Below are 26,201 nucleotides of genomic sequence, written 5' to 3'. Positions count from 1 at the left end.
AACTCTTCCCAAAATGAGTCCCAAAGCAAAACCTCACATCAGGGTCAGTCACTACTCAGTATTCCCGGAAAAGTCTTTTCATCTTGACCTGCAGTAGGCTCTCAGATTCCCTGGATCCTCTTCCATGGCCCCAGCTCCTACCTGGATTCACCAAACTGTCACCTGGATTCAATGGCAGACAGCTCCCAGTTCCTTGTCCAGCTCTCCAAGCAGTTCCTGTACCATGCTGAAGCTCACAGCATCCAGTCCACCTTAAATCCTTCACACTCTCTGTTCCTGGAAAGTCAAGGCTTAACACAAACAGGTTCCTACAAAGTACCAGCATCATAGTCGTGCTTCCTCAGTCTTTGGCAGCTCCAGCTGTCCTTGGAAGTCTTTGGCAGCTCCCAGGGGAAGCTGGTAGCTCCCCAGCAGAAATTCTAGCTGGTTTCCAGAATCTAAATCACTTTACCAAGGTTCCCAAAATCAAAATCATTCTCTCCAGCCTGGACCTTTCCTCCTCAGCCTCCCTGGCAGCAGCTGCTTCTGCCTCCATGAAGCTTATCCCAAGAAGTTCTGACTCTCCCTCTCTGGGGCTTTTCCTTATATACGTGATTGCTCCTCCCTTTTCAGTCCCTTCCTGTTATGTCAGCAACAGCAATTTAGACTTTAAATGTTCATATAAAAGTTAATTACAAAATAGGAGTTCATACCTTCTGTTTCTTTAACAAAAGCTTAATTTGAAGTAGGTGCTAAGTACCTCTCAGATCAGCAATACAAAAGGAGCTTCAAATTTCATTACTATTACACTTGGTCTTACCTCTAGAAAACAGAGCATTTCCTAATATCATGACATTTCCCTCTTTTGACCAAAGGGGGGGGTCTAAAAGAACCCCTAAATTTATAGTCAATAAAGGAGAGACAGGTATAAACCAAGACGTCACAAGAGGCCAGTTGGGCCAGGATGAGCGTTTTTATACCAGGAAGTCAGGTCCTTTGAGGTGACCTATTGTGGAAGAGTATCCCAGGTATCACTGCTAACTATTGTTTGCTTGCAAACAGAAAAGAGGGGGATCAAAAATGTAGAGGGAGGGGGGAGGGGAGCGAGCAGAGGCGCCAGAGCAAGATGGCAGCATGAGTGATGCGGTCCCTGGGAGCGGTGGCGACCTGCCCCTTCCCCCCTGCCTGCTGCCGGCCCTCAGGGGCCTGACAACTTCTACAAACAGACCTTGTGAAGATAGTTGCCTGAAATCTTTATTTGTCTGGAAAGTTGACCCAACAAAAGATGCTCATTCCAATCTCCTAGCCAAAAAAGAAACAAGTAGTCTGTACAAAATACAGTTTCACAATGTGAAGCCAGAATGCCTGGAAGCATACAACAGAATTTGTCAAGAGGTGCTGCCAAAGATTCATGAAGAGAAACGCTACCCTTGTACCTTGGTGGGCACTTGGAATACGTGGTATGGGGAGCAAGATCAGGCTGTCCACCTCTGGCGGTATGAGGGAGGCTACCCAGCCCTCAATGAGGTCATGAGTAAGCTCAGAGAAAATAAGGAATTTGTGGCCTTCCGTAAGGAGAGAGGCAGCATGCTGCTTTCTCAGAAGAACCAGCTGCTACTCAAGTTCAGCTTCTGGAATGAACCCGTCCCCAGGCCAGGGCCTAATATATATGAACTCAGGTCTTACCAACTTAGGCCAGGAACAATGATTGAATGGGGCAACTATTGGGCTCGTGCAATTCGTTTTAGGCAGGACAATGAGGAAGCAGTTGGAGGGGGATTGGGCAGTTATATATGGTGCATCATCTTTGGGCTTACAAAGACCTGCGGTCCAGGGAAGACACCCGGAATTCTGCATGGCATAAACATGGCTGGGAAGAATTGGTATATTACACGGTGCCCTTAATTCAGGAAATGGAATCAAGAATCATGATACCCCTGAAGATTTCACCCCTCAAATAAAGTTGGAATTGTCATGTGCCTACATAGATTTAAGTGACAAGTAATTGTCTTTAATTAATTTTATGGTATACATTGTATATCATGGTAAGAAAGAAACATTGAAATATAAAACTGCTGTATGTAGCTTATTAGAGAGACCTCTTTTCTTTAGACTTTAAATGTTCATATAAAAGTTAATTACAAAAGAAAAAAGAAAATTGGCTCATTCTAACAGTGCTCAATGGTCTTTTGTGAAATATCACTGTTTTGATCTGACATACCTTACACAAGCCCAGTGGGGAAAAGAGGAAACAGACTACAATTTGAATAACTTCCTAATAGGAACTCAATCATGAAACCAATTTATTGATATTTATTTATGATAAACAAATCTACTGCAGAGTTACAGGGTTCAGATTAATTTTCTTTCTGTTTCAGGAAGAGCTCTGGACTCTGGTCGTTCACTCCTAATTCTAGTATGGTTACTCCAGCAGTTTTTCTGACTATTGAACTAGAAACAAACCATGAAAGTGTGTACCCAGCACTTGAAAATGTTCTAATCCATTATCCTCTGTAATCAGTTGTGAGTCCTAGGAGACTGTGAGATGGCCAGTCTGGTAGTGGCTGATATATACACCCGAGCAAGAATCCAGTTTGATAAAGCGTTACAATGATGTCTACATGAAAAAAAAATCACTGCATTGAACCTGTTCTTTGGACTGCATGATCTCTAGTTTTGAAATAAACACCTTGAAGAGCACTGATTTTTTAAAAATATTTTTCTATAATGAAACACATAGCACTAGGAAAGAGGTTTTATTTTATAAGCAATCACATGTTACCTCAGATGCATTTTCTGAGTCAATATTTTAATAAACATACAGCAGATATTTCTGAGGCCATGTGAAGGTGGTGCATGTTGAGATGTTAAGGTTGGCATACAGCAGAGTACTCTGTCCAGTTCTGTCTGATTTCATTTCTGAATGTAGGGTACCAATTTTGTTTGTGTCTGTAATAACGTGGAAGTCCTATTGAAATGAACACCTTATCTGACCCAAAGTTTAAAAATTGCTGTGTGAATACAGTGTATATGAATCTCTTCCCAACGTCTAACTTGTACATGTCAAGGCTTTTCTGCAAAAGCACATAAAGTCAATAAAATCCTTTTAATTTTCAAAAAAAAAAAAGAATGTAGAGGGAGAAGATGCCAACACATGCTTGAAGAAGGACCTTGGTGTTTGGGCACATAACAAAAGGGAAGGGGAGAAAAAGCTAGGACAGTGTACTCAGCCCTCATCCAGAATCTTGGAACAGCTGTCTCATCTGGATGTCATCCTCTTCTGGATCTGTACTAGGTGAACATTGAGGTCCCTGGAGGGTTCTGCCATCCACTCAGGAACAGGAGCTTTCTTCAGATGATCCAGGAGTACACACTCACATGTTTGACAGCTGTGGGAGTAGTTAGAGGCCCTTAGAAGACTCAGAGTTGACAATTGTGAGAAAACTTCTTGCATCAATCTTTAGATATGATTTTCTTGTCTGCATAACATAGGTACTTGATTAAGGATCTCTAAACAGCACAAAGAGATCCAGTTTCCCAGCCATGCAGGGCTAGTTTCAAACAATGCAATAAGGGTTTTCATAAATTCATTATCATTGCATAATTACACTAAGTCAGGTACAGATCAAACTATTTAGAGAGCTCACAATGAGCTAGTTCTGAGAAGGGAGATTTACATGTCACTAAGGTAACAAAGAAAGCTTAAACATAAACATCTTGAAACAAAAGACCAAAATAATACCATAGTTATCACCAATATTAACTGACATTGTCTCCTTGTATCCTAGTATCCCATTCTCAATATCCATTTAATCAGCACATTTTGAGTCCCAAATGTCTTATGTAGTTATCTCATCCCTAGATATCTTTTCTTGCACAATAGACTTTATTCCCTGGACAGTTCTAAAGGGGCCTCTGCTTCTCTAGCTCCAAATCTTGGGGTTCCTAGATAATTCTGAAACTTCAGAGAATTTTTGTTTATATATCATTTGCTATTTCTATCTTTACCTAAATCTTGCTCCTGATATAAAAATTCTTTAAAAAATTTATGAGGTCCAACTATAAAATGTACTCTTCTGCCATTTAATATTATCAGATATCTTAAAAATGGGAAAATAATTTCATTTTCTTTATTATCAACACAATTTATGTGTAACTTCCTTAATCCTTAATTAATAAATCCTTAATCCATACTTAATGCCTGAATTTCCATGATAAATAAATTGGGAAGTCAACCATATACATATGTATATAGTTCTTAGAGAAAACAGTCTAATCCTGTTGCATTTCTCAAAATTTATCATTTCATTTCTTTAGAAAACTTTTTACATCTTTGTCTTCCCCTTCTTATGTAATGATTTCCCCTTAAGAATATATCATCCCTATATTATAATTTGACCATATATTCAGGTTAAAATTGTGAGAAGGTCTTGCTTCCTATTATATTAACTCAGAGATGTTCTAGTATCAATCTATTACTTAATAGGTATAGTATTGTGCTTACAAAACTTCTTGATTATAGAAATTTGCTATATGAGGAAAAAGAGGGAGATGGTTATAGCAATGTCATCTATCTTAACAGACAGAAAAATTCCCTTAGCTCTTTTTGATTCCAGTCATGAGGCATATCTGACAGTCAAACATCTAGCCACAGAGTATCAAAAGAAGGGCTAAGGATTAACCAGGTGGGGAAATTTCATTTTCAGAAAGGAAACAGCACAATGAGAGAATAGAGTCAAGAGGATCCAACTTAGGCCATGCCAAAGTCATCCCCCAAACTTTTCCCAGGTACAGATATCTACCTTTATCAGTTACCAGACTGTCACATATGCCATTTTCTACTATTGACTTCATGACAATTCAGACAACTATCCCCATAATTAAAACCCCAAACAATAGCAAATTACAGTCCTACCTTAAATAGCAAAATTTCACTAATCAAAACTTAGAGCTTAATATCTTTCCTGATGTTTCCCCAACAGTTAATGTTTTATTTATCCTTTACTTATAAATTAAAACTACCCATATTCTGAGATTTCAGATATAGAGCAAATGCCTGATAATTGACTTGTCACTGATATGTTGAAGCTATATCTTTAAACCACCCTATATATTTTCAGGATAGCCAAGAATTTCAAATGAAATTCACTATTATAATAAACTTATTATTAGGGGCGGCCAGGTAGCACAGCGAGTAAGAGCACCGGCTCCAGTGTTGGGATGACCTGGATCAAATCCAGGCTCAGATACTCAGCACCACACCCAGAAATAACTGGCCATGTAACCTTGAGCAAGTTACTTAACCCCAATTGCTTTAAAAAATAAACTTATTATTATTATTATTATCTGCTTTATAACAAAATATACTCATAAATATTTAACATTTTTCAAATACCTATTTTTATCACATCCTTTTAAAAGCTCAATTCATGTGTAGCAGCATTCACATTTAAAAGCTGTTTTATCTAACAGCATTTCTGTTATGATGGTCTCTCAAATTTCACAATATAAGAGAATTTAGAAATATAATAATAACACAAACGATATCATGTCCCTGTCATAAGCCATAAGCCCTCCTTTTCAGGAAGGTGGACTTCTGCTTGTAAGTGTTTTCTTCACTCTGAAATTAATTAAACTTCTGTTTGATTCCCGACTCTCCTATCTCTAGCCTGCTTTGTTTGGCTCTGGCCACCCACAGGTTAGAGACTAGTTCCAGTCCAATTGGACAGCCTTTTTATAGAAGAGGAAAAAGCTTCCAAGATTTAAAGTGACCTTTCCAAATCACATAGTTTTTCATTCATCCATTCCTTCAATAACCATTTACTAAATATTTATCATGTGCCACTATGCTTGTGTTGGGGATTTGTTGTTGTTGAGTCATTCAATCATGTCTGACTCTTTGTGACCCCATGGACCACAGTACACCAGACCCTTGTATCCTCTACTATCTCTCAAAGTCTGTTCAAACTCATGTTCATTGCTTCCATGACATTATCTATCCATCTCATTCTCTGCCATCCCCTTCTCTTTTTGCTGTCAATCGTTCCCAGTATCAGAATCTTTTTCAATGAGCCCTGTTTTTTTTCTGTGTGGCCAAAGTAAGCTTCAGCTTCAGTATTTGATCTTCCAATGAATGGTCTGAATTAATTTCTCTAAGCATTGATTTATTTTATTTCCTTGCTGTCTAAAGGACTCTCAAAAGTCGTCTCTGGTATAATTCAAAAGTATTGATTCAGCAGTACTAAACTTTCCTTATAGTCTATCTCACAGACATACATTGCTACTGGAAAAACCATAGCTTTGATTATATGGATGTTTGTTGGCAAGGTGATAGCTCTGCTTTTTATTATGCTATCCAGACTTGCCATAATTTTTCCTTCCAAGGAGTAAATGTCTTTTAATTTCATGGTTACAGTGATCTTTGAGCCCAACAATATCAAATCTGACACTGCTTCCATTTCTTCTCCTTCTACTTATTTACCAGGCAAATACAAGGCAGAAGTGAGGACAGAATGCATTCTAGGTATAAGGAGCACCCTGTGCAAAGTCTAGTATGACTAGAATATAGAGACAATGAAAGAGTAATGTCCAATATACTTGTGGGCAATGTGCAATAAGGTGGTGTTAAGCCAAAGAAAAGAATTTGTGTTTTATTCTAGAAACAATTGGAAGCCATTGGGGCTTCTTGAACCAAACAGTAGCCTTGTCAGAGCTGTTCTTTAGGAATAGATATTTGAAGGGGAAAGGGAGAGGCAGAATGGGATAAATTATTTCACAGAAAAGAAGCATAAAAGAGCTTTTACAGTGGAGGGGAAGATAGGGAGAGTTTGGGGAGGGTGGGGGGAGGAAGTGTGTGAATCTTACTCTCATTAGAATTTGCTCAAAGAGGTAGTAACACACACTCTCAGTGTGGAAGACAGGCATAGAAATCTATTTTACCCTATAGAAAAGTAGGAGAGGAAGGGGATAAGAGAAGGGGGAGAGGCTGATAGAAGGGAGGGCAGATTGGGGGAGGCAGTAGTCAGAAGCAAAACACTTTTGAGGATAGACAGGGTAAAATGAGAAAGTGGGATAAATGGGGGGAAATAGGGTGGAGGGAAATACAGTTAGTAATCATAACTGTGAAATATTTGTATAGCAAGTTTCTGTGATGAAAGGCCTTATTTCTCAAATACATAGAGAACTGAGTCAAATTCATAAAAATAAGAGCCATTCCCCAATTGATAAATGGTCAAAGACTATGAACAGGCAGCTATCTATAGCTTTATACATGAAAAAAATGCTCTAAATCACTATTGATTAGAGAGATGCAAATTAAAATAACTCTGATGTACCACATCACACCTATCATATTGGCTAATATGACAGAAAAGGAAAATAACATATGTTGGAGGGAATGTGGGAAAACTGAGACACTAATGCACTATTGGTGGAGTTGTGAACTGATTTAACCATTCTGGAGAGCAAATTGGAACTATGCCCAAAGGGCTATAAAACCTTACATACATTTTGACCCAGCAATACCACTACTGGGTCTATATCCTAAAGATATAAAAATCAAAAAAGAAAAGGACATATATGTACAAAAATATTTATAGCAGCTCTTTTACTGGTGGCAAAGAATTGGAAATTGAGGGAAAGCCCATCATTTGAGGAATGACTGAACAAATTGTGATGTATGATTGTGAAGGAATATTATTGTGCTATAAGAAATGACAAATAGAAGGCTCTCAGAAAAGCCTGGAAATACTTATATAAACTGATACAAACTAAATGAACAGAACCAAGAGAACACAGTAACAGTAATATTGGACAATGATCAACTATAAATGATTTACTTATTTTCAGCAATGCAATGATTCAAAACAATTCCAAAGAATTTATTATTAAAATGCTATCCATCTCCAGAGAAAGAAATGATGGAATCTGAATGTAGATCAAGCATAATTTTTTAAACTTTATTTTTCTCAGAGTTTTTTGGTCTGTTTCCTTCTCAAAATAACTAATATGGAAATATGTTTTGCATAACTTCACATTATAATCTACATCACATTGCTAGCCTTCTCAATGAAGGGAGAGGGAGAAAGGGAAAGAATCTGGAACTCAAAAATTTTAAAAATGGATGTTAAAATTGTTTTTATGTATAATTGGGAGAAAACAATATATTAAATTTAAAAAAGTAATATGTATTTCATAACCTATGGAGAAAATTTAGAAAGGGGAAAGATAAGAGACAGGAATACCAGTTAGAAGGGAATGGGAGGGGAAAGGAAGGAAGGGAACAAGTATTTATTTACATAGTACCTACTATTTGTCAGTACCTGTGTTAAGCACTTCACAAATATTATCTTATTTAATTTAAATTTAATTAGAAGGGCTATTTCAATAGCCCAGGGAACAGATGACAAAGGCTTGAACTATGGTAGTGACTGCATGATTAGAAAGAGCCAGGTTCCAAAGACATCATGGAGATGGAGCCTAACTGAAAAAAAAATGATGGTGCTAAAATAGAAAATGAAGGAAAGGGTGAGGAATTTGATGTAAAGATAATAAGTTCTGTTTCAGATATGTTGTGTTTGAGCTATTTTGGGGACATCTCATTAGAAATTTCCAATAGATATCTAATGAAAGGGGCCTGAAGTTCTGCAGAGATAATAGCTCTATAGATACGTATATAAGTTGTTCTGGAGTTAGTCAAACCCAGGTCTTCTGATTCCAGATCCAAAGCTCTTTCCATTGCCCTACAAAGTCTTAAGGCTTATACAACAATTACCTCCTCTTTTCTGGAAGTTTTTTTCCGCCATCTTCTTTGGTGTGATATTGGGGGTGGGATAAGAAGGGTTTCCCAATGCTGGGGTTTATTTCTGGCAAATAAATAAAAGGAAAGTTTTCTAACTGAGGGAGGGCTGTGTTTGTTTTTCTTATAGGGTGAACTCCTGATAACAATCTTCATTCTCTTCATTTCCTCTTTACTACATAAAAGGTTTCTTCCCAGAAAGTTGCTACTTAGTACTTGTGTGACCTTGGGCAAGTAACAACATCTCTGGGCCCAAGTTTCTTCAAAGCAATTGTGAAACTTCCATGTTGATCATCAACTCTAAACAATACTTTCAACACTTATTTCATATTTTGGTTTAACACAGGTCTTAACTTACTTCTGGTAAGGATTTGCTAGTTCAATTAATATCAAAATCTATTATAGGTATGTAACATAGCCATTCTAAATCATTTAATTTGTTAATTTGATAATGTCACATTGATTTAGCTTATTATGACGATTACTACTTTTCTTGCCAGGAGTCCAGCATAAAGTGATGGACCAGCAAAGTAAATTCTAGCAGTTCAGTGGTGTAGTGGAAAAAGAGATGAACCTGGAGTCAGAAAGACTTCAAATCTGGCCTCAGACAGTCACTAGCTGTGTGACCCTGGGCAAGTCACTTCACCTTGTTTGTCTCAGTTTTCTCATCTGTAAAATGAGCTGGAGAAGGAAATGGAAAACCACTCCAGTATCTTTGTCAAGAAAACCCAAATGTGATCACAAAGAGTCAGACATGACTGAAGTAACTGAACAACAACAATGTGGACTCTGAGGCAGGAGATCTGAGTACCAATCCCAGATCCAGCACTTAGTTTCTCTTATCCAACAATAGCTGTGTGACCACACAGAACCTCACTGAGATTCCATTTCCTTAGCTATAAACTGGAGCTGGTAATATTTATTCTACCTATCCTACAGGACTGATTTAAGGAAAATGTTTTGTAAACATTAAATGTGCAATTGTTTGTTTTTGTTATCGTTAACTCACTTCCTTGAGATCATATCCATAATTAGTAAGAGAGTTGGTATTCCAACTCAAGGCCTTACTCCCATTCCAGTTTTCTTTCTATAACACCATGCTACTCTTCTAGGATGGGGACATGCATATTGCCCCTTCCTTCCCCTCCCTCCTCCCTGAATATGCATGCACTCACAGATGCACAAGATTTACACTGCAGGTTCACTATTTTTGGTTCAGATTTGTCTTTTCAACTGCATGAGGAACTCTTGGTGTGGAAGTTCCCTTCACCAGAGAAAAAAGCACTGATATTGGAGCCAAAGCACCTGGGTTCAAATCCTATCTATGATGCTTATTACTTAGGTGACCTTGAGTAAGTAGCCTAATTGCCCTGGGCCTCAGTTTCCTCACCCGTTAAATTAGTTGTTTAAACCTGATGACTTTTGAGGTTCTCTTCAGTTCTAGACTTATAATCTTAGAGAGATAAAAAATTCATATATAATTTACAATCTTAGAAGCTATAACTTTTAGAGATTGCACAAGTAATATATATCTTGTGAAGGTGGCCCCCTTTCTTCCCTGAAATCCTATTTGGAAATTGAGATGGAGAGAGAACAGAGAGTTCTGGGTCCTTGGAAGGAGGTCAAGCTGATGAGATATGGGCTCTGGGAGCCCCCTTGAGCTCTCCTAGAGTCCTTGAGGCACAGGCTCTGGGAACCTCCCTTGCACTCTAGATTAAATTGTCTCATTTGATGAGGCATTTTCATGAGGCAATAAGCCTTACATTGTGGCTGGGCCCAGATCTTTAGCCTAGTTACTAACTGCTAACTACTAGCCTAGTTACTAGCCTAGCCCTCCATTGTTCATCTACTTCCCACCCTTGAGCCTATCAAAATAAATGGCCTAGCCCACCATTGTCTGTAGCCTCCAGCTACCTCTCACCCTTAATCACTCATTGACCTCATTAAGTCCTGAAGACCCTCCCCAAACTCCTCCTCTGGACCACCCCTAGATTCCTCCCACAACCTTGTGTATATAAGACCTCATCCCACACCATGTAGTGTGAGAGCACAATAGAATGCCATGTGTGTGAGAGTGCCATAGAATAGTGAGAGTGCCGTAGAATGACCTAGCACAGACTTACTCTGTGTCTGATGCAAGCGAACTTTTAATAAATTTTACATTTCTTTGGCTGAGAAGACTTGAGTCGAATTCATTAAGCAGGACCCTAAGCAGGGCCCAGTGTGTTGGTATTTTGGGGTCTCCAGAGCAACCCTAACCCTCTTAGTCGGTAACCTCTTCAGAGCTATATATGAGGGAGGTAACAAAAATATGCAGTTAAGATTATTATTATTATTTGCCTTTTAGAGGGCAATTGGGGTTAAGTAGCTTGACCAAGGTTACATGCTAGTTTTTTTGTGTGGGTGTTCAGTGTCTCAGGCCAGAAGAACTCCTCCTGACTCCGCCCTGCGCTTTACTCACTGCTCCACCTAGCCGACCCCTGAAGTTAAGATTATTGATAAAAACAACATAGATCCAACAGAAGAAATTGAAATCCTCCTTCGTTATGGACAATTTCCAAACATTATTACTCTAAAAGAAGTGAGTTGATCCTTTTAAGATAAATTTATCTTAGTAACATTTGCAAATTTTTCCCCCAGATTATTTAGTAACATGGTGTAGCAGCAATTTAAATTACTCCCTTTCAAACTGTCCTACTTTCTGTTCTCTTGCTGTTCTCATGCAATTCAAGGGCAAGTTATGGCATCACCTTTCTGATGTTATGGTCCTCTTCAAAAAGAGAGAACAAACAACAATCTTTGAATACTACTGTTGTGGTTTGGGGTTGCTGGGAACCGTGAAATGTAAGGGTACAGGGCCAATCTGCCTGGAATGAATTCACACACTCAAGCCTTCTTTCAGTCATGGTAGTAAGCTTTATTGTAATACCAAAATGTAAGTGAATTTGTAACTTAATGCGGGTGATTGGTACTTATATCCAAAAAAAAAAAGGGAAAGGGTGTGTGAAAAGATCTTGATTAAGGATTAAGGAATGGTAAGTAGCCTGGGGTAAGCAAACAATGAAAGGAGTAAAGGAGTTAAGTGGTCAGAGAGCCATAGTGAAAGGGCTGTTAAAAGTACCTAATGGTCTGGGATGGACCAGATGCGTGTGGTGAGATGGTAGGTCCACGCCTGCATCCCCCTTCCCTCCCTCCCTCCCTTTCTTCCTCCCTCCCTCTCTCCCTTCCTTCCCTTCTTCTCCTTCCTCTCTTTACTTTCCCAATCTTTACCTCATTTCTTACCTTAATCATTGAGTGAGTGTTGTCTCAGTCAAACTGAGACCAGTTAAAGACCTTAGTCTCCCACTGCATCTTGTCTCCTGTCTCCTCTCGTCCTGATCTATATCTTGCCACTGGGCCCAGATACCTCCAGAGGAGAAAGTGAGGCTGGTGACTTTGCATAGCCTTCCATCACTTAAATCCAATCCACTTGCCAAGTCATGGTATCAATTTCCTGATGCCACAGTCCTCTTCGAGAACAAAGGACAAACAACATGTAAAATTGCTTTGCAAACCTTAAAACGCTACATAATGCTAACCATTATTATTATTATCCTCATTTTACAGATGAATAAATTGAAACACAGAAAGGTTAAATGAATTGACCAGGGACATATAATTGGTAAATAGCAGAGCTGGGATTCAAACACAGATCTTTTGACTCTAAATCTTGTGCTATTTCCCATGATCCTGAAGTAGGAAGGAATGATGAGGTGCAGGCTCTGGAAACCCCCTTGATCTCTCCTTGAATCTTTAAAAGGTTGTTGTGGTGGTGGTAATGGTGGTGGTTTATAGGGGAGAGGGTGGCTTTTGCTTTGTTTTATTTTTTTAAGCGATATTTCCTCTCACTAAGTTCTTTCTGCTTTGCCATGTTGCCACAGAGGCCCAGAGACATTAGGCAATTTGCCTAAGTATATATAAATCATGCACACCTAAACTTCTTTACTTCAGTTTTTCCTCCTGTAAGATGCATATTGAAATACTGTCTACCTCAAGGAAGTATACCCAGTCATGAATGAAAAAAAAAATTGTGCTTAAAATCTCTTTCCCTGAAGTCTTAAAATAATCCAAAGGTGGAAATATTTTATCAACTCAGGAACTAGAAATGCCAAATCTAGCCCTTCCACTAAGAGCTATATAGTGTCTAACAGATCAGTTGACCACAATTTGCTGGCTTCTGTTTCCTTTCCTTTCCAAAGAGATCAGGGCAAACTACTGAAACCTGGAAAGGATGCACTTAGCTTTGGGGGAATGTCTTATCCAGTTTAGACTCTTTCTTCTCTCCCCATTTTACAGATAAGAAAATTGAGGTCCAGAGAAGGGATTTGATTTGCACAAGATAACAAAATAATGATAACAATAATATAATAATAATAATGACAAATTTTAAAGATAAAAATAATACACTTAAAGTCAAAGTTCTTGACTCCAAATGTAGTATTCCTCCCTACCACCAAGAAGTTGGAAAAGGTGTGAGACTTTTGGGGGGGGAGGTGGGGAGAAGGGAGTGAGAGTGTAAGGAACACAGTATTCTGGAAAGCACTTAGGTAGAGTGAGAGGGCTACTGACTTATAGTGATAATTCATATCTATAAGGCAATTTAAGGTTTTCAAAGTGCTTTTTAAAACAATAATCCTGCTAGATAGGTAGGATAATTATTATCACCTCTATTTTACAGATAAGGAAACAGACTTGAAAAAGTGAAATTACTTGTCTACAGTCACATAGCTGGTAAATGAACAGAGCCAGGATTCATATTCTACTTTGTAGCCTACATATGTAAAAGTTGTGTAGAAAGTCCCTAGAAGGAAGAGATGCAGAGATTGGAAAAATGTGAGGATAAGACAGAGAAGAGATGGGAAGAAAATGGTGACCAAAGCTCATCTAGTTACTACATATTGCTGACTCCTGTGTTTGCCTAGAAATATTGCCCTCAAGAATGCCAACACGCCCAAAAGGACATGTGTGGAAGCATTTCAAACACGTGGAGTCATTTTGAAATAAAAGTTAAAGTGTTTAATACTTACTCCATTTCCCTGTTTTTGTTTATTGTTTCATTAATATGTCTTGAATTCATGGTCATCTAATTTGATCTAGTAAAAGATGCATCGATAGTGGCCCATAAGATATGCCATTGAATAGATGATTATACACAGAGTATGAAAATGGGCATACTAAGACGCGGGTGGGGCACATTAAAGGACTGTGAGTGCCACACATATTTAAGTGTATATTATACCCTCTCACTTCACCATTAGACTGCTAGCTTCTTGAGGGCAAGGTTCATCTAGGTTCTTAAATTTCTGATGAATTGAATTACCTGAAAGGGGGTCATAGGTCTAAACCCTCCATTGCCCCCTAGGCTAGTTCATACCTATGTCTTAGAGTCAATCCTTCCCTGACTTCTCTTTGTGAACCATGTGTTTACTGTCTCTCTCATGCTCAGTGAAAATTTAAATCAGTTCTGAGGCATCCAAATTATGTACCAACTGAATAAAAATTTAGTCATGTTAAAGATACTTCAAATATAATCATGAGAATCTTCTGAGTCTTCTTAGAAGCTAGGCTTTCTTAAAAAAAAAAAAAAAGCCAGCTTTGCCCTTTTGACTAGAATAAGGAAGAGCACCACAAGGTGGCTCTCTATTCTCTTTCTTAAGGTTGATGTGCTCTCTTGGGTTGTCTTCATTGCTTCCCTGGTTATTCTTGATGGTCCATCTCCTCACACTCAAACAACTTTGAAAGTATAAGAACTAAGATCAATACAGGACCATTCATAATTCCAGACAACTGATGGTGAAACGGGTATCCATTTCATAGGGTGATAGATTTAGAGGACACAATGAGACATGTGTGTGTTTGTGTGTGTGTGTGTGCGTGTGCGTAAGCACACACATGTATAGAGCCAATGAGGGGACTTGTTGCTTGACTATGAATACTTGTTAAAAGAAATTTGTTTTCTTACTTCCCACCACGGGTGAGGTGGTGGTAAAAGGGAGAGAAGTTAGTTAGTTTTTCTTTTTAATAGATGGAGACAATGCTACAGATGAAATATTACGTGCATTTTCAGACGAGGTAACTATATTAATAGTTTTACTTACTTTGTTACAAAAGATGTTTCACAAAATGAGAGAATAAGTATAAATGTAATGTAAAAACAAAACATACCAATAAAACTATTTTTAAAAAGGAAAGTAATTTAATTTTCCTGAACCTGTTTTCTCTTCTGCAAAATAGGCACTACAATAATTCTTAAATTCTCTCTCTTCAATCTATTTTCTAAGCCAGTTGTTTTTCCAATGAGATATTTCACATTTTTCTATTTTTTCATTCTTTTGATCTTGTTTTATAAAATTTCTTGATGTCTCATGGAATCATTAGTTTCCACTTGCCCAATTCTAATTTAAAAAAATATATTTTATTTTTCCCCCAATTACATGTAAAAACAATTTTTAACATTAGTTGTTAAGTTTTGAATTCCAAATTCTATCCTTCCCTTCTCCTCATCTTGAGATGGTAAGCAATCTGATATAGGTTATACATGTGTAATCATGTAAAACATTTCCATATTAGTCATTTTGTGGGAAAAATTCTAACAAAACAAAGAAAAAGAGAGATAGGAAGGAAAAGAAAAAAAGAGGGAAAGAAAGAAAAAAATAGTATGCTTTGATCTGTATTCAGATGCTATCAAGCTCTTTCTCAGGAAACAGCATTTTTCATCATGAGTCCTTTGAGATTGTCTTTGATCATTGTATTGTTGAGAATAGCTAAGTCATTCACTGTAGTTTATAGTACAATATTCCTGTTACTGTGTACTAGTTCTAATTTTTAAGGAATTATTTTCTCCAATGAACTTTTGTGCCTCTGTTTCCATTTGACCAAGTCTACTTTTTAAGTTGTATTCTTCTTGCACTACTCTCATTTCTTTTTCCAAATTTTCCTCTACCTCTTATTTGATTTCTAAAATCCTTTTCAAGTTCTTTCATCACTCTTTTTTTTGACCTGAGACCAATTAACATTTTTCTTTGAAGCTTTGTATGTAGCCATTTTGACATTGTTGTACTTTTCAGAGTTTGTGTTTTGATCTTACCTATCACCATAGTAACCATGTGGTCAGGTTCCTTTTTTGTTGCATGCTCATTTTTCCAGTCTATTTCTTGACTTTTAACTTTATGTTAAAATTGGGCTCTACTCTTGGGGTGGAAGGGGCCCTGTCTGAAGCTTCAAGTGTTTTGTTCTGTTATTTTCAGACCTAGTTCTGGGGGTCTGTAGGTTTCCCATTCTTCCAAGATGGTATGATCTAAGGAAAGGTGTGTTCACTGTTCTTCTGACCTGTACCTTGTCCTGTAAGTGACTACAAATACTATTTTCTGCCCTGGAACTGTGACCAGGGTCCCTGCTGCCCTGCAGCTAGGAGCTCTAATGTGCTAGTGCTTCTTTTTGTCCTAGGACTGACACCTGGAACCAAGTATAGGCAATGCAACAGAGTCCTGCACCTAGTACCAGCAAAGGGTCCCTTTTGATTTCCTAACCAGTTGTCCAACTCTCTTACTGTCTGTGGGATGAGAGCTCTTGTTGCTTGCTTGTGCTAGAGCACAGGACCTTGCTGCTGGGTTGCTTGGAGCTTGGGGCCTCTCTGATGGTTTGCAAGGCACGGTGTATCTTGGCTTGTACTCCCCCCTTGCCGCAGTGTACTCCTCTCCCCAGACATTTCCTGCCAACTTCTTAAGTTGTCTTGAGCTGGAATATCGTTTCACTCCATCCTTTGGTTGATTTTGCTGGTCCAGAATTTGTTTTGAGGCAGTTGTTTGGAGGGGAATTTTGGAAGAGTTCAGCTGAGTGCTTCTTTATTCTTCCATCTTAGCCCTACCCCATTATCTACAAAATAATGCTTGTATTTCATGCAGAGTTATGAGGGAAGTGCTTTATAAATAATAGTAGCTACTAGCATTTACATAGTACCTTAAGGTTTGCAAAGCTCTTTACATATCAACACATTTGATCCTCATAACAACTCTGTGGGGTAGGTGTTATTATTAACTATATTTTACAGATGATGAAACTGAGGCTGGGAGAGGTTAAGTGACTCACTTAGGGTCAGCAAGTAAGTGTCCAAACAGAATTTAATCTGTTTTCCTCCTCCCAAGTCTTGTATTCTATCCACTTTGCCATTTAGCTTAATATACTATAGAAGTACGAACTATCAATATGATCTTTCCTTGGAGAGGTGGCATGTGTATAGAGTATAGAGCACTAGATATTTATACTCAGAAAGATCTGTATTTAAACCCTGCTTCAGAACTTTGTTAACTGACATCACTGTGTTCCATCTAACCTCTCTGAGGTCACCCATGGAATGGGGATGATAGTACCTGCAGTACCTCTCTCAAAGGGTTGTTACAGGGTTAGAATGTGATCATGTATGTAAAATGCATTACGTGTTTTAGAACCCTAGGAGAACAACAGTTGCTATTATTACTTTAATGTTTTTATGAATCCTCCACAGGCTCATTGATGTAGGCACTTCTCCCACTGGTATAGCTCACAACCCTTCCATGTGTCTCGTCTTGTGTGATTTATCCATGCACTGCTCTGGGATTTCTCTGACTGACTTCTCCACCATGTCCCAGGCAGTTCATAGGGATAACCTTACCATCCTATAAGATCTCATTAGCTTTGGTACTCTGCCTAGTTATTATATTCTACCTTTCTGATTGGAGGGTAGAGCAATGAACTCCAAACCTCCATTTAGGGACAGCGTTCAGCTCAGATATTTCCTTATTCCTCACTGGCTTCCCAACCTTGGTACTTCTGTGACTGGCATCTTCACCATGCCCCTGTATCTCTTGCCTTCTTCTTCCTCCACCCCCACTTCTCAGCTTTATTGTGTGTTTTGTCTTCCCCCATTAAATTGTAAATTCCTTGTGGGAAAGGATTATCTTTTTTTGTACCTATTTGTATACCCAGTGCTTAGAATAATGCCTGGCAAATGATACATGCTTAATAAATGTTTATTGTCTGTTGACTTCTTCAATCTACTCAGTTTTCATGGTTTACTACACTCCACTTCAGCTACATGCAGAAATGATCACCCTACATATGTTTCACTTCCAAGTTCACGAACTCTAAAATTCTTTTATCTGATAATTTTTATAATAACATCTTTCCTTATGCTTTCTAACTCCTAACTTTGTTCTTCATCTTTACTCTTTATCCTCTGCTTTATCCTTCTTTCTCAAGGCATCACTTATGCTCTGTCTAGACTGTCCTCTTTTCTCTATCTTGATTACTTAGTCAATTGGCTGAACTCTATGCTCTCCAAAACATTTGAATTCCTTGCTCCCCTTTGTCCTATCTTCAGCCACACATTCCAAACCTCAAACTTGAATTACTCCTGCCATCTACACTTGGCTCCTATTTAAATGGTGTTCAAGGAAGCCAGAGAAATATCACAAAATCCTGCTAACTGGGTCTGCTCCAAATTTATGTTATGTGATCTCAATTGGGCCCTCATTTAGTAAGACAACCTTTTATACCTTCCTAATCAATTTGTATCTCATTTACCCCAGAAACCTTCTCAAAATTTCTCATCTCAGAGCTATATCAAATTACCTTCCCAAGAGATTTTACCTCAAATAGCATGTTTCATTAATCACAGCTTGGAGTTAGGTACAGCTATTATTATTATTTTTCTCATGTTGTGATAACAGTTAATAATAAGTATGTACAAGCCTTATCTTATTCATCCTTTCTCATTTAAATCCAGCCCAGAGCAGGAATTAATTATTAGGAATTAAGAAAATAATCTCTATCTGTAGTTTCACACATATTGTGAATTCATGATAGTCCACTTGGAACCCAGAAAAACACTGACCACTGCAAGCCTCTAGTCTGACAGATATTCATATCTGAATGTATTATATTAACTCCTAAAGCAAAAATAAAATTTTAAAATCTGTAATCTGTCAATACTAATTTGACTCAAAGACATAATTTCAATACATACTATTCTAAGTGCACTCATAATTTTTGTAAGCAATGGACAGATCATCTATCAGATTAAAATTATTCTTTATAAAATAAATTTGTAAGCCCCCTCACTTTAGCTATAGGAGGTCCAGTTTTTCATTAAATCATTTAATTATTTTAGAACTTCACAACATTCTTTCAGCAACTTCTCTCATAGAGTTAAGATTTTATGACCTCACCAAGGCTAAAGATCCAGAGGACTGAAAATCTAACAAGTGCCTAAAGAATTTCACAAATATTTGTAACTTTCCCAGTCACTAAGTAATTATTATTATTATTCATTTTAAGGCAAAATATACTTAATTAAGTACTTGATAGTTTGTTTTAATCATTATGACAACATTATAAAAAGAAGAGTTAATTTTCTAATGATACAATTGCATCACTTCCTGGGTATCATTTTTCAAACTAGCATCATTTCTTATACAACTATTTCCTAAAATATCACAATATAAGAACAATTAGAAGTTTAACAATAACATAAACAATTTTATGGATTTTTAAAACATAACACAAGACACTGCTCATCAAATAACATCAATTCAGTTAAATGCATTTCAAATCATCTCACATAGAAAATCACTTCATCCATCTATCAATTTGACATCCTTACTAATTACATTAAAAAACCATCGTAGAGCAGTGTTGAAGTAGTTATACTTTTAATTTTTAGAAGTGCAATTTCTAAGGATACTGACTAAATGCCAAATATCAAATGTATTTTCCATTAAGGTCTGATCTACTTATAGAGGGCATCCACATCATTGTAATAGGGGAACATATTTCACTTAAAATAAGACTACATTATAATTTGGGGTTTTGTTTTTTTGCTTTTTGGAGGGAGGGGAAGGCATGGCAATTGGGGTTAAGTGACTTGCCCAAGGTCACACGGCGATCAAGTATGAAGTGTCTGAGGCTGGATTTGAACTTAGATCCTCCTGATTCTAGGGCCTGTCCTCTATTCACTTCACCACCTAGTTGCCCCCATATAATTTAGTTTTACAACAAACTCAAATAAAATCAACTCTGGATCTGTGACCACAAATTATTCAGAAATCTCAATTTTCCCAAGGTCCATTATCTGTCAGCACCTCAAATTATAGAACCCACTGCTTTCAGTTAACTCAGTTCCAAAGATGTCTTACATTCTCATATCCTTCTTAAAATATTTCAGCATTTACAAAAACATTCAAATCATAATTTGGAAATTTACAGCAAAGAAATATTTCTTTTACAAATTTAGTCTCCAAATAAGATAAATTTCTACAAATCAGGAAAAATTTTCCTTTGCTTATCTGACATTATCTCTGTAACCCCAACCTAACCTTGGCTAAAAAGATGAGAGAAGGTGGGTTTGTTTTTTGTTGTTGTTGTTTATTTGTTTTGTTTCTGCCTTTTCTAAACCCTTATCTCCCACTGAAAGTCTGATCAAAAGATCAGTGGAAGTAAGTCTGTTTATTGGGAAGAAGAAGTTAGTATCAGATAATAGAAGGCTGGGAAGACTCTTTTAAGCAGGTAACTTCATAAATCTTCCCTACTATTTTAAGCTCCCTTTCTGTGATAGTTTTTTGTTTTTTGGTTGGTTGGTTTTTTGGAAGTCTTTATCACTAGGCTGGATTTACTCCTTACAAATCTCTAAGAGTGCAGTCTGCAAACAATATTAGACACAGCACAAGGAGAAGGTTTTCCTCAGAAGCACATAGGAAAACTAGAGGAAGAGAGAAAACGGTTCCAAACTGTTGGGGTTTGAGTGTTTGAACTGTGAACACCTAATCCTAGTTAGCAGTTTATTTGACTAATACATGTTGGGGTTTCCTTCATTAACCTCTGGTTGTCCTAAGTGACAAACTGAACAACTGGTTCATCAAAGTCACTCAATCAACTAAATGAATATCAGGACAAGGCAAAGCACAACACAAATATCTGATAAAGGATTCCCTCCCACCAGGTCATATGTTCCAATTGGTGGCCTTTACATTTATTTCCTGGATCACACTCTCCAGGATATCATTATGGTTGTCACCAGCATATGGTCACAAACTATCCAGTTATCCAGTTTATTTCTGATTGTCACAGGAGGATTAACGGAACTAAGGAAGAGAAAGAAAAGATGAGAGACAGAGATAGAGAAGACACAGAAATACAGAGAGATGGGGGGTAAGAGAGAGAGAGGAGAGTCTGGTTGAATTTAATCAAAGGCAGCACTGTTCCCAAAGCCATCCAAGAGGCCTAATAATTTTCTGATTGGGGGGCTAGGCTAGTTTTATACCTACCTTGAGCAATTCCCCCCAGTCAAGGTATCATATAGCCCCATATATTTGACTGTGCTCCACCCAAACCTTATGGTTACTTACCAGATCTCATGGTGCAAATGGATCCCATATAGGTCAGTCCCTCCCCCCTCAACTCTGAGATCACAGAGACTTAATCAGTTTCATGGTTCAGGTTAGCCTTTGGGCTTCTCTGGTCAACCATAAGAGATCCCACTTCTGACATGAAAATTATAGATCAAGAACAAACCCAGAACAGAAAAAAAAGTTTTAGAAGTTTATCAAGTTGTCTGGTGGGAGGAGCCAAAATAGGTGGCATGCTCCCCCTAACCTCTATGAGTTACACATTATATTGGATCTAAACAGTCATCTGCTTGGCCAGAACAGAAACAATTTTCAGATAAGGCGTATATGTTGCTTGAGATGTATAATGGGAAGAAACTCCTCATATTCCTCACATCAGTTTTCAGATCCCCTGGAAGGTTTTTTTTTTGAGTCAGAATGATCTGTGGTTCTGAGATAAACCTTAAACAAATCTATTCTCTAAGTAACAAGTATGGTCTCTCAGTCATGCAGGGCTGGGTTCAAACAATGTAATAAAATTTTCCCACACCTACTACCTAGAAACATGTCTTCCCCATCTTTAAACAAACATTGCTTCATCTGATCATCCCTGTTAGCTATCATTTTATTTCTCTCTTCCCTTTCTCAGTCAAACTCCTTGATAAAACCATCTACATTTATTGTCTTCACTTCTTCTCTTCTCACTCTTCTAGAAATCCTCTGCAATTTGGCTTCCAGCCTTATCATTCAACTGAAATTACTCTTTCCTTCAAATTGGTTGAATGAGGTTTTAATTGCCAAATAGAATGGTGTTTTTTTCAATCCTCATCTTTCTTGACTTCTCTGCAGCCTTTGATAGTGTCAATCACCTTCTCTTGGAATCTCCTCTCTAGATTTTCATACCACTGTTCTCTTCTGATTAGGTAGGAGAAAAATCCTGGTGACTAGCTTCTCTTGGGAGGGGGTGAGGAGAGAATGACACCTTACTTTTTCCATTTCCCCATGATGGTGGTAGAGTCAAAACCAAGCAAAACATCTGGTGGCAAATGATCCTAGTCCAAATAAACTCCAGTGGTTTGCTATTATCTCCAGGATCAATGTAAAATGCTTTGTTAGCTCATCACCTCCAATCTGATCAACTGTACTATTGACTCAAGCCTGGACTTGACACCACTTCCCTCAGCCTCTTCTCCCTGACTGTAGGGCTAGAGGGCACAATACTAAATGCCTCTCAATACCTTCCTTTATAGAGTGCAGAAACTGGACTTTTTGGCTCACTCCCCTCTGCATCTGCTGCTCTGCTTGGTTTCAACTCCACTGAACAATATGACCACATGCCAAGTACCCTGTGGTGTCCCATTCCCCTACTTTGTTCCCCCCCCCCTTTACACTGTAAACTCCTTGAGGGCAGGGACTGTCTTTCTTTTTATGAATTGCTTCACACAGTGCCTGGCACACAGTAAGAGTTTAAAAACTGTCTACTGGATTGGATTGTTAAGCATTTAAAGTTTTTCAAGGCCTGGTCACTTCCTGTATTTTCAATCTTACATTTTCTTGCCTTTGACATACTATGATCTTGCTGCACTGGCCCACTTGTCCTTCCTCACAAATGACATTCCATCCCCTTACTCCATGTCTTTCACTGGCTGTCTCTCATGCCTGGAAACACTCTCCCTCCTCATTTGCACCTTTTAGCTTCCCTGGACTCCTTTAAGACTCAGATCAAGTCCCACTTTCTGCAAAAGGCACTTCCTCTGAGATTATCTGCCATCAATATATTAAGTGACTTGCCCAATGTCACATAGCTAGTAAGTATCTGAGGTCACATTGGAATTCAGGAAGATGAGTCTTCCTGATGCCAGACCCAGGGCTCTATCCCTGTAACACCTAGCTGCCCTCTAGTAAAATACAGACCAGTGCAAAGAGACCTGAAGCAAGATGAAAGAGAATTTTCTTCCATACCTAGCTTTGCCACTTACTCATTATATATAACCTCTTCACCTCTCTGGGTCTCAGTTTCCTCATCTATAAACTAGGGATAATAATATACTACCTACTTTCCCAGATCTTTTGATTCCATTCCAGCTTTATAATGTAAGATAAATGAATAATGTTTCATGAAGGAAAGGACTTCTTTCTTTTTTTTTGCATTTTTGCTTCTCTGTCTACTTTCTCTTATGGCTAAGCAATGCTGAACACCTAACAGGTCTAGGAAAATGTGGATTCTCCCTCTTGTCTGACAGGTGATACAGAAATTGATATCTCTTTGACCAAGATTTGAGTGCTCAGTGTCACCTACCTCAAGACCCTCATTGGAATTTAGCCTACCTCTCATTATAATATTCATTCTCTCATGAATGGTTAACCAATCAGAGTTGATTGCCCCCTCAAGAACACCTATTTTTCCAAGGGCATAGAAGTTGTGAGCCTGCCACCAAGAGAGTCTTTGAGATTTGAGAATGCCACCTACTTATTGTATTAATAAAATGCCAGCATTATTAATAAAATTACTAAAATTAATTAATAAAAATAAAATAAAATGACTAATTAGCCAGAAACTGCATTTCTCCAACTTTTACTATGTCACACAAGGGTTATCTAGCAATTTAGTGACAGACTCAAGACATCTTTTTTCTGGGTTTGTTCTCACTTTAATCTCTCCCTATCTAGTGACTGCTTCCTTACTTTTTACAAACTTGCCCATGTCACCCTTCTTTTCAAAAAAACAAACAAACGAACGAACTACTTGATCTTTCCCTCCCTGCTAGCTATCTCTTCCACCTTTTTGTGGACAAGCTTCTTGAGAACGTTGTCTATAACTGATGCTTCCACTTTCTTTCCTCTCCCTCTTATCTTAGCACTCTGCAGCCTGACTTCCACCCTCATAATTCAACCAAAACTACTCTTTCCAAAGTTGCCAGTGATCTAATTTGCCAAACCTAGTGGCCTTTCCTAAACTGTCATCCTTTTTGACTCTTCTACAGCCTTTGAGACTTGTGATACTCTCTTCTAGTTGGTACTTTCTTCTCACAAGGTTTTTGTGGCAGGGCTCTTTCCTGGCTCTCCTCCTACCTGTCTGACCTTCTCGGTCTCTTTTGCTGGACCTTCACTGAGACCATGCCACTAACTGCTGGTGTTTCCCAGAGCTCTATATTGATCTTTCTTCTCCTCTCTCTCTATATTAACTCAATTGGTAACCTCCATCACCTCCTACAGACTGACTTTATCATCTGTCTGCAGATGATTCTTAGATCTATTTAGAACTATTTGTCCAGCCCTACCCTCTCTCCTGATCTCTAGTCTCCAATCTTCAACTTTCTATTTGGACACCTAGAACTAGATGTCCCATAGATGTCTCAAACTCAACATGTTAACAACTGAACTTATCATCTTCCCCTTCCCCCATCCCCACCAATTCCCCCTTTGATAAACCATCCTAAACAAATTCAGTAATATATGACTGAACATATTACTAACTATCTGAAGAATCTTCAGTGGTTCCTAATTTTAGTATTCACACAGTCTGATTTCGTTCAGCTACCTTTCCAAGCCTCATTCCATGCTTCCTTCACTTCACATACCTTGTTTTCTAGCCAAATCTGATTGCTTACCATTTGTTGAATAAACCACACATTTCCATGACTTGGTTCATGGTGTTCATCCTCATCATTTCTTTTTTTTTTTTCCTGTTGAAACCCTACCCACCCTTCAAGGTCTAGCACCAATGCTACTTCTTTCCTTGATTTCCCCAGCAGGAAATGCCATCTCCCTTCTTTGACCTATCCCATAGCATCTTGTTGGGTTTCTCTTCGGCACTCATTATTATGTCATTTTGTTAGTTAATGGCATAATAATAACTCACATTTCTATAGCATGGTGAAGTTTACAGAGCACTCACTTTAAAGCATTCATTAGAATGTAAGCTCCCTGAAGGCAGGGACTATCCTTGAATTTTTCCTGTATTCTGTATCTTCATTGCTTAGCACAGTGAGCATTACATAGTAAGCACTTAATAAATGCTTGTTGACTTTTCTCACAATGACCCAGTTAGATAGGCCAAAGTATTAATACCTTGACTTTACTGATAATATTGAAGCCCACAATCATACAGCTAGTAAGTGTCAGAACTGGAATTCAAATCCAACTCTTTTAACTCTGTGCCCAATACTTTTTCCATTGTGTCATATTCATTCCTAGAATATGCACTTTGTGGAGGCAGGGAATGTGTTTTATTCATCAGTTTGGTGCCTTGCACAGAGGAAGCCCTCATTAAATGATTGTTGAATGAATGAATGAACTCCCAAGCAGCTGTTTCACACGCTCCTACTGAGCCCTTATCCTTTTTGCATTTATCTTCCTCCCCCATCGGTCTGGCTTTAATTAGAGAAGTCAAGACAAGCTGGCAATCTATACGTCTGCCAGCACGGAAGCTGTTGCCGCTGTATCCCTATCAGGGTTTCGGCATGCTTGGGTAGTTTGTAATTAGGGACAAAGGCTACACATAATTTTACATGTAGGAGAGTTGGTTGTAAACATGTCAGTGCTCAATTATTTTCAAGAGGTTGCTAAACCGGCTTCCTTAAACTAGGGCAGATTTTCCATCTCAGAGATGATGGTCTGATCAGTGAGGAACTAAGCTGAACATGAATCACAATTGAAAGACTCTCTGTCAATTTCAGGTTCTGGTCTCCAGGAAAGTCAAAAGCCAGCTGTTATCTCCCTGCTAGAAAGAAATATCTGCTTTCCTAAAATGTCAGAATTGGTCATCAAATGAACATGTTGGTCTCTTCTCAAAATCTCTCTTGATTGGGACTTATTATTGATTTAGAAGCATAGAGTTCTGGTGGAATATTCCCATTGACCAAGAGAGGGAAAGTGATTTGTCCAAGGTTTACTACAGAGTAAGGACTAAAACTCACGTCTCTTGATCACCCCTCCCCAATCTTCCCACTATACCACATTATATTTGTGAAACACAGGATATATATATATATATATATATATATATATATATATATATATATATA

At 38.1% G+C, this 26,201-nt stretch overlaps 1 long non-coding RNA gene and 1 pseudogene across 1 annotated transcript in view; one reads left to right on the top strand and one right to left on the bottom strand.

Annotated features, from left to right (window-relative positions):
* Positions 1-1,101: 1,101 nt before the first annotated feature.
* LOC138176846 (protein NipSnap homolog 2 pseudogene) lies at positions 1,102-2,137 on the top strand (annotated as a pseudogene).
* Positions 2,138-2,722: 585 nt separating this feature from the next.
* The window catches only part of LOC138176849 (uncharacterized), a 36,626-nt gene continuing 13,147 nt past the window's right edge, over positions 2,723-26,201 (bottom strand). The window contains exon 3 of the long non-coding RNA XR_011172399.1: positions 2,723-3,368. This is a non-coding gene — a long non-coding RNA (uncharacterized lncRNA). The remainder of the gene's footprint in view (positions 3,369-26,201) is intronic.

The sequence above is a fragment of the Petaurus breviceps genome, unplaced genomic scaffold (assembly GCF_028583685.1).
Source record: "Petaurus breviceps papuanus isolate PSGF00001 unplaced genomic scaffold, PetGlider_PUasm1.0 90255, whole genome shotgun sequence".
NCBI lineage: Eukaryota > Metazoa > Chordata > Mammalia > Diprotodontia > Petauridae > Petaurus > Petaurus breviceps.
This window is presented reverse-complemented; position numbering and strand designations above follow the sequence as displayed.